The sequence below is a fragment of the Trichosurus vulpecula genome, chromosome 8 (assembly GCF_011100635.1).
Source record: "Trichosurus vulpecula isolate mTriVul1 chromosome 8, mTriVul1.pri, whole genome shotgun sequence".
NCBI classification, from domain to species: domain Eukaryota; kingdom Metazoa; phylum Chordata; class Mammalia; order Diprotodontia; family Phalangeridae; genus Trichosurus; species Trichosurus vulpecula.
In genome coordinates this window covers 45,508,833-45,514,403 of record NC_050580.1, presented here as the reverse complement: position 1 = coordinate 45,514,403, position 5,571 = coordinate 45,508,833, and the positions used below count along the sequence as shown (strand labels likewise).

Genomic DNA, 5,571 nt, shown 5'->3' with positions numbered 1-5,571 from the left:
ATAGGATTCCAAAGTAAGCAGGAAATGCAAAATCCCATAAAAGGCATCTGCCAAGAAAGTTGTGGCATTATTTACACAGATGGAAGTAAATGAGAACAATGAGAGAGAAGTGGGGACAGAGAATTTCACAGATGAGTAATGACATTGGGTTCGCAATAGGAAAGTTGCATCATCTGAATGGTACTTAATGAATAAATGAAGATACAGATGTAGCACATTCTAGACACCAAGAAAATGCATTGCATTTTTAACATTCGTGCTTTTCCATGACTTGGGAAATAAGCAGTTCAGATGATGTAGTCTATGTGAAGAAGTGGAGAAGGGTCATATATGCTTGACTGTGTGAAGAGTAACTGTGTCTGTGTGTGTTTGTGTCTGTGTGTGTTTGTTAGGGTGTCTTTTTTGGAAGTAAAGTTTGCTTCTTTACCTAGACATTTTTTACCCCTAGACAATATCAGAACATCAGCCACTTATTCCCTATCTTACCTTGGATAAATCACCTTTTTTTCAGACTCGTTTTTATATTCTGTGAAGGGAGAAAAGTACATATTCTGTAATCTCATGGAGTTGTCAGACCTATGAAACGAGGGAAACCATTATCACATTCATTCTCTACCTTGAGGGCATGCAAAATTGCAATGAAAGTACTCAGTCCCATTCTATCAGTGGACAAATGGAGGCAGAGAGATGTTCAGTAGCATGCATTAAGCTACAAAATAACTGAGTGGTAAAGCTTGAAATCTGGTGCAGGTTTTGTGTCTTCATATTTAGAAATGCTTCCACTGTACCAGGCTGTCTCCTTTAAAATTTTGAAATGCTTTATAATACTATACATTTTGCTCCTTTTATATGAAGGTTGTTATAATTTTTAATTATTATTATCTTTCTAATTGTATAAAGGAATACGTAGCTCTTTTGGTTAAATTGACATGGCAAAGGCTAAGTAAATGGATTTAGGTCATATTTCATTTGTATTATGCTGAATTGGCCTACCCTTGAGCAATTAATTTATCCCCAATTTATTTCTATAAAGAAGATTTTTTATTTTTATTCATAAACTCAGGTAGGTAGGACTGCAGGAGAGCCTTAAGCTTGATTCTTGGCAAATACAATCACAAGTATTTTGCTTTCTATAATTTTTGAGGGAATTTCACTTTCTATCTCCCCCTGCTGGAGGTTGTTAGCAACACACATAAATGCTGATGACTTTAGGCGGTTTCTTTTTCCAATCCAACAGTTGGTTGGTTGTTGTCCTATATTCTCGAAGAGGACCAAAATGACATCACTATGCTTAAGTCAAGATTCAATGTGTCCGACTGTGGCAGGTCAGGTCAATATGAGCTCAGAATTCTCTACCACAAGTCAGGCACAAACAGTCCATGTGAACATTTGGGGTGGAAACTCCACACTTGCACATCTTGAATTTCCTTTGAGCTGTTTCAATTCTGCTTTGCTCATAGACCACAGCACCTTCTCTGAGTGGGTATGCCATGCTGAGTGGTCCTGTGCCAGTGTCTCCCATATTACACAATCAATTCCAAAGTCCTTGAGGGAGACATTGAGAGGGTCCTTGTATTGCTTATTCTTACCATCATATGAATGCTTGTCCTGTGCGAGCTCACCATAAAATCGTCCTTTTGGCAAACATCAGTTTTGCACTTGAACAATGTAGCCAGCCCATCAAAGTTTCATTCTCGGAAGCAGAGTTTGAATGCTTGGCAATTTAGTTCAAGTAAGGACTTCAGTGTCTGGTACCTTATCCTGCCAAATGATCTTCAGAATCTTCCTCAAACAATTGAAATGGAAGCAATTGAATTTCCTGGCATGGCCCTGGTAGATTGTCCAAGTTTCATAGGCATAGAACAATGAGGTTAGCACCACAGCTATATTTATTAAACACCTATTATACACCAGGTACTGTGCGCAGCAGTGAGGATAAAATTAATAAAAAAAGAAAGACAGTCCTAACGCTGAAGGAGCTCATAACTAATGAGATGAGACAACCCAAAAGGAGGCAGAAAATGTGTGGGATGGACACTGACAGGTGCCCATCAAAAGGACATCTTTTTCTTTGATGTTCAAAACCAGGCAGAGCAGCAGATGCAAACTGGAGTGTGCAAAAAATCCACTTTCTGCACTTTACAAAGGAAAACAATGAGAGGGGTTTGGTATTTTACCTTCCTGCTCTCCAATCAGAGAGGAGAGGAAGCTGAGGGTCAGGGTCTCAATCACAGCATGTTTTAGTTGCATGGTGGTGAGATTATTAGTGATGAAGTTATCCTGGGAGGAGGATCTAGTTCCATGGAGTTCAAAAAAAGTCAGAGTAGAAGATGCCAAATGTAACTGAAATCCTGAAACTTCCTGAAATTATTAATTGTTTCAATTAAGTTTTAGTTCAGGATTTTCTAAGTAAATACTCATGCCATTTGAAAAAAGCAATAATTTTGTTTCTACATGCCAATGCTTGTTTTCTTAAGTTGAATTGACATTTTTTATTTTTCAATTACAAACATTTATAGATTATGCCCACTCCAGGAGAACTTGCTTTCAACAGATTAAAAGATATGAAATTAAACATACAGTGGCCTTGCAAGAAAGCATACTCACCATTCCACATATGGACCACTTGCATCCTATTTTTTCTTAAATTGTATTTTATTTAACAGAAATTGAGAGAGTGGGGCAGAGAGATAGAGAGAGACAGAGGGACAGAGAAACTGAGCCAGAGAAAGAGCGACACAGAGGCAGACAGACAGAGGGATGGAGAGGGAGATATTACCTCTACCATACTGCCATACAGCCACATCTCTATCCTCAGAAATTACTCTTCCATGGTTCCTAAATTCTACAAGATGCTACATTCAAAGAACTGGAATCAATTCTCAAATTTCCTAAGAGTCAGTTCCTAGACAGCAGCCTTCATATGATTTAGGACTCTCACTCAACAGATAGTGTGTTTCTTTATGGTCCCATTTTTCCTTTTATTTAACTAATTGGTTGAAATGTATGCTATCACCAAAACAGGGGAAGGGAATTTAGCTACAAACACAGAATCACAGAATATGGAGATGCATGGGACATCAGATACTAGCTAGTGCCCACTCATATCTGAATAAGAAGTCCCTCTGTGATGTAGCCAACAAGTGCTTATCTACTTTAGACCCTCTAACAACTCTCCCAGGCTTCATATGAGAGAAAAAAGAAGTTTGAAAAATACCTCAGCCAACTCCTGCTTTGTGAAATATACTGCATAGCATTGTTCAACTTGCTTCCCTGGCATTCCAAGGCTGAGGTGGGCACTGAAGCTGTCCACATACATAATTGAAATCTTGACTTCTCCACTGACCTCCAAGCCCCATCCTTACTGGACAATGATAGGGAAGTTCATCACTATAATACTGGTTAACTTTCTAGGGCCTAAAATCAAGGAGTAATTCCTTCTCTGCCACATGAGACATAGCACTAGGCTTTGGAACATTCTCTGAGTTTCCATGCCTTAATTTGTTTTGATGTGGTTGTACTAATCAGACTCTTAGATGTCTTCCAATTCTATTCTTCCTGAATTCTACACTAAGCATGTTGGGCCACTATGCTGCTAAGGACTCACATGAAAAATAATTACTGAGCAATATTTTAAAAAGTCTCATTTTGTCATTGTATTCAGCTATGATATTTTCACACCTTGACCGATGGCTGCTGATGAAGTCCCTCACAGCAATCTTTATATTTTCAAAGATTTTTTCTACTTGTTACCCAGAGGACCAAGTGATGAGAGGGACGCTGTCTAGAGATATATTCATGTTGGGAAAATCTTCTTCAGAATTAGAATTGTCCAGAAATATACAAAGCTTCCTCCAGAGATTTCCCTCAAGGTTTTTAACCAGATACCTAAGTTGCTTTAGAGGGGGTTTATATCCAGGCACAGAGTTATACACGTGATCTAGAAGTTTCCATTCACCTCTGAAATTCAAGCTAATGAAGATATAGAGCTCATTTCCCTACAAGAGGTTGCACTGGAAAAAAATGGAAGAGTCTGTATGCATTTGTGAATGACTAAATTATACAAGACTACTCTTTAATAAATTGGTCTCACCTAATTATTTGACATCAGTGAGAATAAGCAAGCATGCATTGAAATGAATTATCTCTTAGTATGCGTCTTGGCAACAAAATTCTGTTCTCCTTAAACCATGGATCTGACCTAGCATGGTACTTCCAATATTTCTGTGCCATTCTTTGCAGATCTTCTGACTTTTTCTTCGCTAAAAGTCTTCAAAAAATGTAACCGGGGAGTTATATGGTTCACCTAAGAGCACACCCTGAGTTGAGGAGCATTGCCTAACAGGAGAAATGATGTATAAACTTGTTGAGGCCGTGATCTATGTATAATTTTGTTTCAAATATATTCTTAATCCCATTTTCTGAGCTGTATCAGTTTGCCAAAAGGCCAATTATTACCTAAGGAATAGACATAATATCTTGAGTGGTATTTTCACATCCTTGTTTCTCAGGGAGTAGATCAAGGGGTTCAAGACTGGGGTCACTATGGCATAAAACACTGAAGCTACTTTGCCTTTCTTCAGAGACTGACCAAAAGCAGGAAGAATGTATATATAAATTATAGTATAACAATACATGGTAACCACAATAAGGTGGGGGGAGCAAGTGGAAAATGCTCTCTTCTTCCCTTCCTTGGTCCGGATCTTTAAGATGCTAGAGATGGTGAAACCATAAGACACCAGGATGAGCAGAAAATTGAAAATAGCAAAGAATATGTCTGCTGCAAATACCAATGCATTGTTGACATCGGTTGAGGAGGAGGGGAGAGGCAATAATGGAAGAATCTCACAAAAGAAATGATAAATGACATTGGGTCCACAGAAAGATAAGTGAACGGTCATGGTCATCTGTATTGATATAGTAGTGCACTGAAAGCCTACACTGCAGATGCTATGAGACATCAAGCTGTCTTGCTCATGATAGTCGTGTAATGGAGGGGCTGGCAGTTGGCTGCATACTGATCATAGACCATTGCTGTGAAAAGGAAGAGCTCCGCCACAAACCACCAAGTTAGGAAATATATCTGAGCCATGCAGCCACCATAGGTAATAGTGCTCTTGGTTATTAGGTCCTCTAACAACTTAGGCACCACAGTTAAGGAAAAAGTACATGGGAGTATGGAGGACTGGATTTAGACTAATCACAGTGATAATGAGTGAGTTACGTACAAGTACCATTATAAAAAGTCATAAGAGGCTGAAAAAAAGCATCTGAACGTGAGGATCATCAGAGAAACTTTGTAAGATTAACCCAGCCACTGCTGAATGATTATTTGATGCCATATGAGAATGTTGTCAGGTTGTCTTTTGTCAGTGTATTCCCACAAAATCCAACCAACAATAGATTGTTTTCTTCACTAAAATGAAGAAAACAAAGATCCAAATTAAAATTAGGCAAAGTTAAATGTTTTGATATTCCAAAATCAAATTTTGACGAAGTCATCTGACTGTGTTGCACCAAAAATAGAGAAACAATATTTGGTTAGTGAGATCTCTTCTCAAAGAATTCGTT

The 5,571-nt window shown here is 38.3% G+C and overlaps 1 pseudogene; it reads right to left on the bottom strand.

Annotated features, from left to right (window-relative positions):
* Positions 1-4,458: 4,458 nt before the first annotated feature.
* On the bottom strand, positions 4,459-5,342 carry LOC118829495 (annotated as a pseudogene).
* Between the last annotated feature and the right edge of the window lie 229 nt (positions 5,343-5,571).